Consider the following 15,104-nt stretch of genomic DNA (forward strand, 5'->3'; position numbering starts at 1 on the left):
TCCCCAGAGGCAGACAACGCAAGAAAATTGCAGCTGAAGAGACAATACCAGAAACATTCTGCTGAACCTGAAGCACCGTATTTCTTTCAGAGCTTGAATCCAAGTTCCCATCACCCTGCAAATATGCCTGAAAAGGTATTGCACTGAAAATGACTCTGCTTTGCAGCAATAGATGCCTTCTGCTCTTTAAACAAGTCCCCGTCAACAACACATATTCTCATCTGTGCATTTCTAATAGAAGCATAATTTTTGTCATATGTTATAATGAATAGCATACAACTAAACAGTGCGTATAAGACTGTAATTCCATCTGGGAGTTTGTTGACATTGATAAACCACTCGGGTTTTGCCTTTGTGGTTCATGCCATTACAGCAGCTCAACAGGATTACAGTCCTGTTAGGTATAGCTGGTTATAGGCATTATACCATATGATAATGACTGCATGTTTTATTAAAGAAAAGATTTGAATCTAAATATATAATTGAAAATTCTCATCAATGGTCTGATAATACGCTGTTAAAAACCATCTTTATGTTATTACCTGAGTGGCTTGCTTATTTTATTTAAGATTCCTCATCTCAGGCAATGGGAATACTTTAGTCAGATTTAATTATATCTACACTGAGGGACTGAAGCATTTCCCTTGTAATTTTGTGGCATCACTACTTTTATAGGATATGAAAACCAGAACATTGCACTGCCCATAAAGAAAAGTGAACCAGACAAGTCTAGTAATTTCATAGTCTAAACCAAGTTAAACAGATACACACAAAAGCAGATAAACAGTGAAAACTGTGGTTTTACTTTTTTTCTTTAATTTCCAGGCACTAACAAATGATAGCAGTGGCACTGCTAGGGATTGTTTAAAATATATAATAACATTTTCCTTTAATTCGATTATAGTTAATAGATCAGCCAGTCCATGTGTGCATTTCCCTCAAAATGAAGCTTATGTTAAGACACGTTTCCCTCTTGTCTGCAAGTAAAGCTATGAAACCTGTGTGAACAGGAGCTTTCATTCTTCTGCACTTTACTCCCAGTTTGCCTGGATCACCATAGGTTTTAAAAATTTCGGTCATGCATCCTGTTTCTAGTGTGGCCTCACTCTGCTAATTGCCATTTAGTTCACAGTGAAATAACTGCACTAATGACTTCAGCAAAGTCCAGATGTTCTACGTCGGTCAGAAGGGAGATATTTCTAATCTGAATTTTTCTACTTACAGAAACCACTGGAAACGGCCACCGCTGCCTGACAGAAGACTCGGGGCACTAAGTCTGACGTCCTGCTGTTTGGCTCTGCCCAGTGTGCTCTGTGGAAAGGTTATTATCTGTAACACCCCCTGTATCGGATTTCCAGATTTCACTTTTTGCGCCAAGTAAGCATTTAGCAGCATCAGCAGGAAAATCACTGGGATAGGTCATGGCAGCCCACAGGCATAGGGCACAGAGTACAGCTACACTTCTTCCCCTTCCCATCAGTGTCTTTACTGAGCTGCTGCTTGCCCAACGCCCGCACACCAGCCTCGGGTGCCTCGCCACTGCTCCTGTTCAGCCACAGGAACTCTCATATACTAGGAGAGAGCAGAGGTACCCACATCATCTCCAGTCAGCAAAATTAGGGGAAGAAAGTAAAAGGCAAGACTGCCCAAAGAGCCAGCGGAAGCTATTCTGCTGAAACCTACATGCTCTGGATCATTGTCTGAAGGCTCTGCAGGTGATGAGGAGCTTCCAGGCAGAGGCAACATTCACAAAGCTGCCGTTTAAAGTGTTAGGAGCTATTGGGGTGTATTTGCCCACTTATCCCAATTTCATGCAGTTTCTGACTCCCCTCTAGACAAGAAAAATTGAAACTTCACTTTCAATGTAATGGCACTTCCACCCTGTGTCTAGGGCCTTCTCTGTAGTACAAGATCTTTGCAGACATAGCTTTCACAACAAACTCTCCAAGAGGAGACGTGGTATATACCAGCGAGAGATTTTTGCTAACAGTGTTTATACCAGCTACCCAAATGACATAAGTTAGACCTCTCAATAGAGCTTTTTGCTGGCATAAGAACATTTACCAGAACTGATGATTTGATTAGTGGTATGTTTCTTTTCTTCTCTTCCCATGCTCATAGCTGACAAAGCTGTATATGCCAAACGTTTGAATGCAGACAGACCTATTACTTCTGGGGAAGCTCCACAACGGCCAGCAAACGATTCCAGCATTGATGGGGGAGTGGAGGGGGCTGAAGCAATACAGCCATGACGTGCGGTGAAGCAGCATTCTCGTGGATCCTGGGCAATGTCCAACAGTAACACACAAAAATCTGGGGTGGGATTTAGGGCTGCAGGTTGCTGTTACAGAAGTTCTCCAGAGCCAAGGTGGAAGGAAACAGAAGACAACCACCAATGAAGCTGGTTTCTCAGTGATTTAAGACGACTAAATCCTTTCACTCAACATGGGTACTAAATTCTCATTAGCCTTAACATATCATAATGACCAGAAAACCTTCAGATGGCACCTTCCCACCGAATGCTCTTTGTCATCCAGATATAACCCCTCACTCGACTAACCAACACAGATTTTTCCTCTGTTAACACCCTACAATTGTTAACCTACTGTGAATACTCTTGGGAGGGTGAGATGGAAAGGGAGAAAAAGGCTTGGGGAGGTGGGGATGGGCAGACTCTAGTCTCTCTTGCACATTGTTAATAATGTTAATAATATTGTCAGCTAAATAATTAAATCATCATCATTATAAATGCAACACAAAAAGAACACAACTTGACGCCAGGTGGGATCCGCAACACTGTCAGATTTTAAAAAAGCTGTTTAAAGGAGGCAAATTTGATCCAGAGCCATTGAAAGAATAAATTTGGAAGACCACCAGGTCAATTTTACCGAATCCCTTTTGTAAGCGTAATGGCACTTTAATGGATGTTACACTAAAGACACATATAAACAAGAGAAAATTAGTGTATATCAGTTATGTTAATGTTTTCTGCTGAGTACTGAAAAATTACTGGAAAACCACTTAATAACTACGTAATGTTTTATAATACTGTCAGCTGAGTGATTTCCTGCTCTAAGGGAGACACAGCCCTGCAGTTAATTTCATTGGGTTGCACTTAGGGACTGTTCCTGTGCATACAAGTGCTCTCAGTAGCTACCTTGTTCATGATGACATAAAAGGGGGTACGGAACCCACCTTCTGCTCGGCCAAAACCCAGAGACATGAGATAGTTTTGGTATTATAGGCAGGTGAGAGAAAATGCTGTAAAGAATATTTTGGGTATTTGTTTTTGAAGCTTCAGTTTTACCCTAGGATGAGGGAGCCTCAGCATCTCTGCCACAGCTGAACCAGGAATGCTCCAAGCTTTATTGACAGCATCACTACTGTAATACAGCTGCTAATAACTTGTTTACCTCAGGACTGACAAACTAAATAATTCAGAAGAAATTAATCAGGAAGCAGAAAGTTAAGACTGGGTAACTCAGAAACGAGGGCAGGCATGGCACATCTACCAGAATTTTGGGGTGATTTGCAGTTGGCATCGCCGAGCACAACTAGAAGGTGGTGTCACCTGAAACAGGTACAGGTGGTGTCATCTGAAACAGTTGTGCAGCAAATCCCCTTCAGCTCTTTCCTCCTTCTTCCTTTCACGTAGCTCGCTGTTAGATGAGAGCTGCATCTTCCCCGTACCACGCTGTTCTCAGCACTGATCTGGAGTGAAAAGAATTTAGACCTTATCTGTTCTGCGTTTTGTAGGGTCACTTTGTTTCCTATATTCAGTGAAAGCAAAATTGTGCATCTTTCCTAGGGTTAGACAGGTTTGTGGTTTTCCCTAGATTATATATTGCTATGGTTAGATATAACTCCAAGTCCTAACTGCTGGTTTGTACAAAAAGTGGTCACACAGTTCTGATTCCTTATTACAAAGGGGAGGGGAAACTAAGTGTCCTCTGTATCTTTCAGAGTTTTTCAGAGGGGAGGAAATAACCTAATCATTACTTTTTAAAATGTACCATCCTGACTAAACATGCTGTGGAAGAGGTGCTCAGGATCTTCTGTTGCATTAGGTGTTTTCATTCCAACTAATTTTATTTCTAGGACTAAATAATCTCCAAACCTGATTTAAGAGTTTCCATACCACCTTCCACTGAAGCCAGTGAGGACGAAGGGCTCAACTGTGTACATCTACTTGCTAGTTCTTCCTTTACAAGTAGGGGCAGTTACAGTGTGCTCGCATTTACTGGGATTTATTTAACTGACTTTCAGCATACCTGACTGGCCATGTGGGTTTGCAGTCTCATGGACTGCAACTTGAGCTTTGGGGTATATCCAGCTTGCATGCTGAGAGCAAAACTGCAACTTTGAACAGTTTCTAGGTGGTTGCGGTCAGGGTAAAGCAGCCATTCGGTACTGCGTACACATTAATTTTAAGCACTGACCCCACCTTTGTTCTCCATCCAGTGCCTTCCCCCACATATAGCTCACTAACAGAGAATAAAATACTTCTCTCTCTGTGCCAATTCCTGCTTTTTGTTAGTTTTGGTTTTTTGTTTTTTTTTTAAGGAGGGAGATTCTCCCCATTCTTACCAAATTTGGAGGACAAATATTAGCGGCTGCTTGTCAGACTCCAGCAGAAAAAACATGGAGTAAGAAAACTAAAGGTGGTTCAACTCAGGCTTTTTCTGTAACATATTAACTCAGGGCTACTTAAATGGGGGACTCTGACCCAGACCTGCCCTGAGGTAGGTTTGTTCACAGCACCACAAGAGCCCATGCACCAGAGGTACGCAGACATTTGGGTCAGTCGTCAAAGGCTCCCTTTGCAGTTCTGGAGGAGTGGGTGGTTCATTTCACTCATCATTTTAAATGCCTACTTTAAGATGAGATTAAGTGACACTCACTTTTGTTTTCCATTGGCAATAGGGAGAGTCGGGGGTGATAACTGCGCCTTGTAGATATATAGCTATGATAAACCAGCCTTGAAGTCATAAACAGAGACACCATGGGAGAGATGAGGGACCTTACCAGAAGAAAGTCAATAGCTTTCCTGGTATTCTGTCCCATGGACTGCTTCTGCATTTTACTTTAGAGAGTCACTGAAGAAAAAAAATCAAAGTTCCCAAGAAATTACTTGGACATAAAGGACCAAACTTCTTTCTCCCCATCCCCATCCAGGATTGTATCCACTGAACTACAGATCAGGATCTCTCCTGCCTCCTCTCATTCCCCCAAGACTTTAACATTCCTGGCTGCACAGGTGCACCCTCAGCAGGGCAGGGGCGACACTACCTACATAGAGAGACTGAAACGGCTGGATTAGTCCAGAAGAGAAACCAACAAAAATCGCTACTACAGAAACTTCCTAACACAGGAAACAGCTAATAAAATGGACATTTGTTTGCTAGAATTAATATATACCAAATTAAAGTACTGCACACTTAAAAATTCTTAAGGACTTCAGATTTTTAAGCACAAATGAGTGTGAAATTCTGACATCATTATTATTAAAGTCAAGGAAAAAATGGGTAGAGATAACATGAATATCTGCAAGTACATTACCTCCTTCAAGGAGGGAAACACATGTATATGCACATGTGCACTTGTACATGTGCGAACACATGCAGTGGAGGAGTCAGGAAAGGAACAGATTTTATTTTCCTAGACTCCCCAGGAAAAAGAAATTTAGATTACAGTGTATTTTTCCTTAAATAAACAAATTAAAAGTTGCAAAATTAAAATGTAGAAATTTCTCCTTTGTATCAGCACAAATTTCTGAAGTATTAGACTATAATACATTTTATAATATGATGAATTTGTAAATGTTTTGAAGAGTAAACCAGACTATTTTCTTAATCTAATGGATTTTTTTTTTTTTTGTAAATATAGCTAAAAGAAAACATTAACTGCTTGATGCAAATTGTAGCTGCTGTCTTGCCTTTATGCATTGTACTGGTTTTGGCTGGAATAAAGTTAATTTTCTTCCTAGTAGCTGGCATAGTGCTGTGGTTTGGATTTCGGATGAGAATAATGTTGATAAAACACTGATGTTTTAGTTGTTGTTAAGCAGTATTTATAAGTCAAGGACTTTTCAGTTTCTCATACTGCCTTGCCAGTGGAGGCTGGGGGTACACAAGAAGCTGGGATGGGACACACCCAGAACAGCTGACCCAAACGAGACAAAGGGGTATTTCATACCATATGACGTCATGCCCAGTATATAAACTGGAGGGAGTTGGTCAGGGGACACTGCAGCTCAGGGATTGGCTGGGCATCAGTCAGTGGGTGGTGAGCAGTTGCATCGTGCATCACTTGGTTTGTATATTCTATTATTATTATTATTACTATCACTACTACTTTCTTTTCTGTCCTATTAAACTGTCTGGTTTTTTCCAATTCTTTCCCCCATCCCATTGAGGAGGGGGAGTGAGCAAACGGCTGCGTGGTGCTTAATTGCCAGCTGGGGTTAAATCACAACATGCATACAACAAACCAGCTCATGTTTAAAGCTGTAAGGATTTGTTTGGGCTTCTCATAATCTCTCTGTTTGCCTTAATGTTGTCCTACCATACTATCTTCTAAGTATGGGAAGTTTACTTGGAAACGTTTATTTATATTTTTCAGTTGACCACAATTCCCTGAGATAATTGTTTTAACATTGCCTTTATGGCTGGGCTGTTTCAAGTCTACGTAGCATACCAAAATTATCTTGCGAAAACCTGTTGAATTTCTTTGTGAGTTTTCTCCCAGAATCCAAAACTTTAAAAATGCTATTCTTTTCTTCCCTGAGGTAATTTTCTGATGCTAAGAGCTAGTGGGCTTCCAAGCTTTCTACTCACAGAGTCTTTGAGGCACTGCCTTCCACCCTGTTCTTTGTTCTGTGAATTTTCTCATGGCTACCCAAGTAATTTTCACCAAGGTTCAGTACAAAGTTTCACTAACGACTGCTCAACAACTATTAGTGAGCAGACTCCAGGTTTTACAGGCCATTCAGATGCTGCAAACTGCCTTCAGACCTGGGAACTGCTGCAGCCAGAAACAGCCAGCCCCTCGGAGATGGAGAACTCGAGGGACCACCTAGAGGAATCAGGGAGACATTGCATGGGTAAGACTTGGGTAGGTCTAAAGAAAATTAATTCATTATCCAGTTATAAATCAGCTCAATACCAACATAAACCTGTTCTAGGGAAATGGACTTCGTACGCACTGACACTCTCCCACACATTACAGTAGTCGCATCACAACCATGTATCTCTCGTTAGCATATCATATGACTATCAAAGTACAGGATGACCGTCATTTGTATTTGGGGGGAATTTTATCAAATATTCATAGATTAAACTTCTTTTACTACCAGTAGACCGTGACTTTGTGTACAAAGATTGGGACCCATGATACGTACACCTAACACAACACAGCCTATGTCCTAAAGCTAAGCAGATGAAACACACAGCAGAAGTAAAAAGCCACACTTCCCTCACTCTTTGTAGCTGGTGAGCTGAGGGACAGATTTGCTCTAAGTTTCGCAGCAATCACTGGCAAAGCTGGGAAACAATTCAAGACCTGTGTTCTAACCATAAAACCATGCTTGCTCTCCTGGCATAGAGAGAAACAGGAACATGCCAGAGATGCAAAGCAAACACCAAGTTGTAGGATGGGCCCCTAAAGTATTTTATACCCTGGAGAGAGATTAAAGTCTTGCAGTACATATAAACACCTGCCTAATGATGACAGAATTTAATTTATTGCTTCATGCAGCAAAAATGCCTCAGAAATAAGATACTAGACGTACTATTGAGATCATCCAAAACATAACACGTGTTGTAGTTATCACAAACTTCAGGTGATCAGCCTAAAACATCTGCAGCACATGTACTATCTGGTGAACACCAAGGCACAGCTCGTAGAAGCTCTGCCCAGGACTCTCCAGAGATTGTAAAGTAGCTGAGACATGATAGACTCGAAAGAACACCTCACTTCATGAACCTCCACCACTACCCCAGCACAGCAGCTCCACTGGAAGCGCTGCCAAATGCCTAAGCTATGCGCCTTCTCCTTCAGCTTATCACACTCTTAGATTAGTGAAAACACATTTCTGAGGCTGGGATAATAAGCTTGAACAGAGACCTTAATACAGAACTGCTGCACCTCTTCCTTTGGGAATCAACTATCTTCTATAAGCACTTAAGCCACAAAGTATTTCTAAAAGAAGAAAACTGGGCTTCAAAAATGTTAATCAAATGCAACATTTGAAACAAATCTTTCTAATCCCTCTTGATACATCCACATAGTCGAAAAACAAACCTCTATCATAACCAGCATCCATTGGAACAAGTTGTATCATGCTCACACAAAAAAGCTTTCCAGCTCTACTGGGTTTAAAGTTGGTATGAGCAAAGGCAAATTCCATTAAACTAAATCTGACAGTGATGTTAAAGGTGAGATACTGTAATTTATATATTGGCTGTAATATGGTCAAAATCCTGGTACAAATGGCAAAACAATCTACACTGCAGTCATCTGATATTGTTGGATTTATTTTCTCATATTAAAAAAAAAAAGTTTTCATGGCTTTTTATTGATAGAAGACGTAATCAAAATGGTCAGTCTTGACTGAAGAGTTAATCATGCAGGTTGAGGAAGAACCATATTTGCAGATCATAAATTAGGTGAAAAAGATCCATGTTTATTTATTTTCATTTCTTCTCCTCTGGACAAAAATCCCTATTTTATTATCCAGAGCAACTGGCAAATATTTCAAAATACAGTCCTTACAAATTACAAATTTAGCTTCACTCCTCAGATCTCAGGCCAACAGCAGCTAAGAGAAAGAAAAAAACAAATAAATCCTTGCCCCCACTCACCCTTTCACCACCTTCACGATTCTGTTCCTCTCAGAAAAACTTAAAGAGAACTGGTGAACTTTGCAGTGTGCCAGAGAAGCTGGTGCACATGGGCTATTTTAGATCAAAGGGAGAAATGCCTTCTGAAGTGCCAAGAGCTCCCTCACTATTATACCAAAAAAGTGACAGTTCACCTTTTGTGCTGGAAGAAACATCATGGAGAGAGAAGAGCTGGTGTCTAACATGGGCAGGCCTGTGTCATTAAAGACTCCACTAAAGAGTGGAAAAAACCAACTTTCAACTCCTTTTGGAAACAGCCCATCCTGGTGCACAAAGGCAATATACTCACAGGGCAATAGACGGTACATGCCATGTTCAGCCCTGGACTGACTTCAGTTTCTGAGCTGGCTCAATAAGTAGTTCCAAGTGAAGGACATCACAGCAGTGCAATTCCCAGGATGACAAAGGCACAAAAGGTATGTCCACCGCAAAACCAGAGCAACCTCAGAAGGAAAAAAACTCAAGAGCTTTTTAATAAGATTTCTTACAAGTATCTAGAAAGCTAACTGGATTGGGTATGTCCACAGTTCTAATATTCTCCATTCAAATGATGGTAAAAATGGTTATTGCTTCCTTCACTTCTATAATCTAGCACCTTGAGACTCCTTCAGTCTCTGCTAGCATTTGATTTTGAGCTGGCTGCTAATCAAGCAGATTCCTGAAAAAAATCTAGCTTCTTGACTTCCAAAGGATTGAAGTAGCCATCTCCTCTTAGCTTGCTTTCTCTGCAAGTGCTAACAATTCCTCTTGTACATTTTTAAGACTGTGACCATGAAACAAGAGGCTTTAGGCAGCCATTTCAGCTCTTGTAGCACTCTTTGGAGCATGCTCATCTTACCTTTTCCTATCAGAAATGCCCCACGGGGTGAGACCAACATCCATGGCCCAGTTTTCTGTCTCCCATAGTGGCTGTTGCAGAAGTTGCTTAGGGAGAGCATGCTAAATGAGCCACTAGCTGAGGTCCAATCCTCATGCTCCTTCCTCATCCTGCTATTAGATTTCGGATGTCAGAGAGAATATCGTTGCCTATTCTCAACAGTATCTGGTTTGCACCTTTTATCCATTCATTTGTCTAATCCATTTTGAACCTCTTGATGTTTTCTGACTTCACACTTTCTTGCAACAGCAAGATGTAGAAATTTATCACAGGCTTTGAACACAGGCACTTTTAAAAACCTGTTTTAAATTACATCGTGTCAGTCTGAATGCATGTTCTCTGATCTAGTATTGTAGGATTTGGTAAACAAGCTAGCACTCATCTTCTGCACTGCCTTCTTGATGTTGTAAATCAGCTTCATCCCTCCTCAGCCTTCTCTCCAACACGTGTTACTTCCTTGTAACAATTTTAGATGTCCTTGTCCATAACTTTTTTGTTGTTGTTCAAGAAAAAACTATGGTCTTCTTGAGATGTGGAGAAAATTGTATGCAAAACTCAAGATGTGGAGGCACGAAGATGTTCTACAGTGGCAAAATGTCATCTTTGGTCATGTTCTCAGTACCCACCCTTCCTGATATGGGCAATTTTGGCTGCAGCTGAACACTGATGACAAAGAACTGCTAACTCAGCATGGCTTGGATTATTCTAAAGTACCACAGTTATTTTGGAGATGCCCAAATTAAGTCCAGACAAGAAACTAGATCACACAACAACATAGGATAATGCCATGCAGAGATACTTCCTTAAGCCCTGGAAGATTTATAACTACATTAACGCAGTGCACGGACTCCTCCTAGATTTGGCAGTACCTTGCCCAGCTAGGGTGCCTATAATCACAGCACATCGGGTAAAACAGGCAGGCCAACAATCCCTCCTGTGCATTTGAAATGTCTTCAAAACGATAACTCTCTTTTGGGGAGCCCTCTCCTCACCCCGTAAGGCATCTGTATCCGATGTGTACAATGTCTGAAGCCCATGTACTACAGAGTTAATAATTATCAATAAAAATCAGTGACTAATTAATTTTCCCCAATTTAAAACTTGTTTTCAGTCACTGAGAAAATTTGCCAGTACCCTGTCTGAAGGGCAAGGCATAGCTGTTATGTGACAGAGGAGGATGAAAAGTATGAGCTACTTCCTCTTCACCCAGTGCTGCACGCCTTCTCCCTCCCTATGTACACCACTGATGCACCTCAAAAAATATTTATGAGTTCTCATACAAATACTTCAGCTGATAAATTTAATATCACATTCCCTGGGGTAAGCAAAAAATAAAATATTGCATTGGCCTTCGCACATGTGGAGATTATATTACTTTACAATGAAACCCAGCAAGCTGCACATTACAGTTTTTACCACAATCTCCTTGGTAGGAATGTTTCAAATACATTGCATATGTGTGAATACAATATAAGCATACTGAAATGCTTTGAACACTGTAATACATCAGACACTTGAGGCAGCAGGGGAAAAAAGTGCCTTCACCTACCTTGGCTCTTGTCTTAAGTCTATGCTGTCCTTTAAATGCTTAATTTGACACTGGTGTTCTCTAGTCTCATCGATGGTGCTACTTACAATGTACAAAGTGAACTTTCAAACCGGCTGCTTAAACATATCCCCCAAACCTCTGTAAGTTTGCAGCTTGTTCATTAAATAGCTCTGTGAAAGGAAGCAGACGAGAGGGCTTGCTCTCTGTGGTACGACTCTGAGAAAAACAGATTAAAGGAGGCGCAGCTGCACAACAAAGTCCTTTGGTTGATGCAAACACGTTTCTACACGCCGTAAAAGTCTAAACATCTGACTGACTTGGATTTTACAAGGCTACAACACTGGAAAATACGCGTAGAAACCGACAACATTCAAAGGCATTAAAGACTTTCATTTCACATTTGTTTCCTACGCCGCCAGCTTGCTGGGATCGCCGCAGCACCTGCTCCCATAGCTCTAGCCCCGGCCGGCCAGGCCCCTCGCAGGCCCGCTCCCTTGTTTTTTCGGCCGCGGCCCTGTAGCTGTAGCGCGGCTGCCATCTCCCGCCTCGCTGGGGAAGCGCTGCAGGCCGCGGCGGGCGGAGGGGCAGGGGCGCCCCGAGGTGCCCGGCCCCGGGGCTGGGGCCGGGGCCTGGCCGGGCTGCCGGAGAGCTGCCGGCACAGGCCGGGCTCCGCCGGCTCCCGCCCGCCGGCCGGGGCCCGGTCACGGCCGGTTTCTGCAGCCGCGCGGGATGCACTGCGGGCAGGCCGGAACGGACACACCGGCCTAACCGCGGTGTGGGGCCCCCGTGAAGCGCTTGAGAAGGAGAAGGGGATTTGTCTTCACCGGCCTCCCAAAGGGGGTTACTTCCCCCATCTGCACTTTGGGAAACGGTGGCTCACGAGTTACAGGCACCCATCCATGTAGACTAGCCAACCTGAGACTTGTAAACCCTCTTTTTCAGGAAAAAAAAAGCATGCTTGGTAGCTTTCTGTGCTTAAACCAAAACGTCAATAGCTGTGAGTGTTTGTCGTTCCTGCAGAACAAGGCACAGGCAAGTTGGTGCACCCAGAAAATGAAAACATACCATCAGTCCCCCTTCACGGACATTTCTAAATGACTTACCAACCTCTGCGTAGGAATGCAGTTGCAGAGGCAAATCGACATCACCAATTTTAACCACAAAACCATAGTTGGGTTTTGGTTCTTTTATTTTTTTGCAGAGCAGACTTTTTCACAGTAGAGCCCTGAATTATTTTTAGGTTCTGCTGGTCAGCTTTGCCATAAGACAACTGTAGAAACAAGAGCTTATGACTACATGTTTAAAGAATACATACATGCCAAGAGACTTGAACAGGGTGGCACATGCAGCTTTTTTTCCCCCTAATATTGTCTTGAGCTTTGTAATCTGCCTTTAAAATGGCACATCATATGGATGCGTGCATGCACCTTCGCTCCTCCACTCAATTCTGCCCCTTAACAGTCATCCTCCCTATGGATAGGTGCTAGAGGATGAGAAACATACATTGCCATTCATTTCACGGATGATTATTGGCAAGAAATCAGTGGTGAGACGGGGCCTCTTGAGGCTCAATACCAGCTTCTCATGTGTCTCATTGACTTGGCCCCTTGCTGTTCCTGCTCTTCCTACTCTGCCCCCACCTACTATTAATTATGTTGACCAGTCTGCCTTTTTTTTTCCTACACATGCAATTCTCCCCCTCTACCCATCATCTAGTGCTCCTAGAAGTGCTCCTTCTCTCCTCCAACTTTACCCTTACATCCCAAGTCCATGAATGGAAATACTTGAACTTCCTAATGAAAAGATTTTAAGAAGTTAGCTGAGGTTTAAAATAAGAAGTAAATAAACCCCGTCAAACACCTTGTACTCAGCAAGAGTCTCAGAAATAGCTATGTTGCTTTAAACCAAAGTCAAAAACCAAAAATATTTGAGATGGACCCTCTACAAGGAGCAAATTCAGGCCATGGAAAACAGGCTTAGCAAAGTTCTCAACAATGTAATTAGGATCTTACGGGAAGGGCTAGCTATCAGTCTCTATATTCACAACCATACTAGCTCAGTCAATAATGACATAATGGATTTTATCATAAGATAATGGAGACAGTCATACAAAAGGCACTGCTTTTCCATCTCTGTTTCTTGGCTGTAGGCCAGTTCGGCTGACAGTTTTTCTTCTCTTCCGAATATATGCAAAATCACCCATAGCTCATGTCCAAACAGCATTTTTAGGGTGTTTTCACACAATTGCAAATAGAAGAGGTACATATATTCCAGTTAACTTTCATTTGAAGAGGACATGAAAATAGGCTTGAGGGTCAGACAGAATGATCACAACGATCAGAAAAGGATTAAGACATACTTGTCTTAAAAGGAAATGTTAAAAGCTGTCATGCTGAGTTTAAAATGTATGGTTAGATAGTCATGAGGGAAGAGTCAGAACCAGCTGAAATTTTGGTTTGGATACAAAGCATATCCATGGAAGGAATGGAAGGGTGAAAGTCAGTCTCTGCAGAAACGGGAATTGAATTTATATGTTTTTAGAAGCACAGTAGCTTGCTAAATTCCATGCACATAAAGGCATTTCTTGTACACGTGCTGACAAACATTGTATTTTGCTGCCCTGAAAAAAGCAAAGCTGAAGGGTGTTACTTGAATATTGTCCATTCAAATAAATGGATGAAAAATAGAATATATACCATGGCTTGTATGGACACACAAACACTTTTATATATATGGATATCTGAGGGTGTTTCATTTTTTTGTGGAGGGGTTCTACTACAAAACATGACCTCCATTCCCTTAAACTCATACTCTTAAAACTAGAACCATTTCAGGTTTTTTTCCCCCTATTTGCCTTCCTAAACCTGTCCTAAGCATCTGTATTATGTTATCCAACACACTGGCTGCTAACAATACAATCAATATAAAAGGTTACTTACGGGGCACGGCTTTTTTCTGCCCTCAAAATACAAAGCTTATTTTAACAGGGATTTGAAGTCTTTCACTGTGAAAAATGTCTTAGAACCATTCAGAAAAAAAAAAAATGGAAAAAATGAAGCATACTGAAATTACAATTTTTTGGAGTATGAAAACAGGAAATTTGCTTTAATAAACATTTTTCTGCAGGTCAGCATAAAATATATTTTTTCAGTTTCATAACTTGATTGTAAAATTTTACAGGGCAGGAACTTGGCATGCCAGGCACTGACCTAAATGCCTATTATTTCATTGCTTTTAGAAAAGAATATCTGATCCCTTACGTGTTGGTATTCTTGTAAAGTATCGATGTACAAACTCTACCGTTGTGCTTCAAAGAGTAAAACTTATTCTTATCTTACAGACAGCACCCTCAGTCAGGCTACAGCAAAGATGAATGGATTCCTGACATTGACTGAGTTAGAAGACTACTTGAAGGTAACAAAATTCCAATTAGATAAGCAGAAAAACAGCTAGGTTGATTTGTACATAAACATTTTTCCCCCTGTAGATACATATTTTTATGTAATTCTGCTTTGTGCTTAATAATCTTTCAGCAATATGAAACATCAGGTGATCATTAAAAGGATTTTCTTTTAAACAAACCAATCAAGTACAAACAAAATTATCATATCAGTGTATAAATTTTTGAAAACTGTGGTGGTGGTTAATTTAATTATCAAAATTATCGCTGTTTTATGTAATAGTCTACTGCTCACACAGGTCTCAGTGAAAATATTTTAAATACTTTTGCTTAAAAACTATAAAAAGTCCCCCCAATTGCTTTTGAATTGGAAGAGGA

This window comes from Leptosomus discolor, chromosome 2 (genome assembly GCF_034619465.1).
Source record: "Leptosomus discolor isolate bLepDis1 chromosome 2, bLepDis1.hap2, whole genome shotgun sequence".
Classification (NCBI taxonomy): domain Eukaryota; kingdom Metazoa; phylum Chordata; class Aves; order Leptosomiformes; family Leptosomidae; genus Leptosomus; species Leptosomus discolor.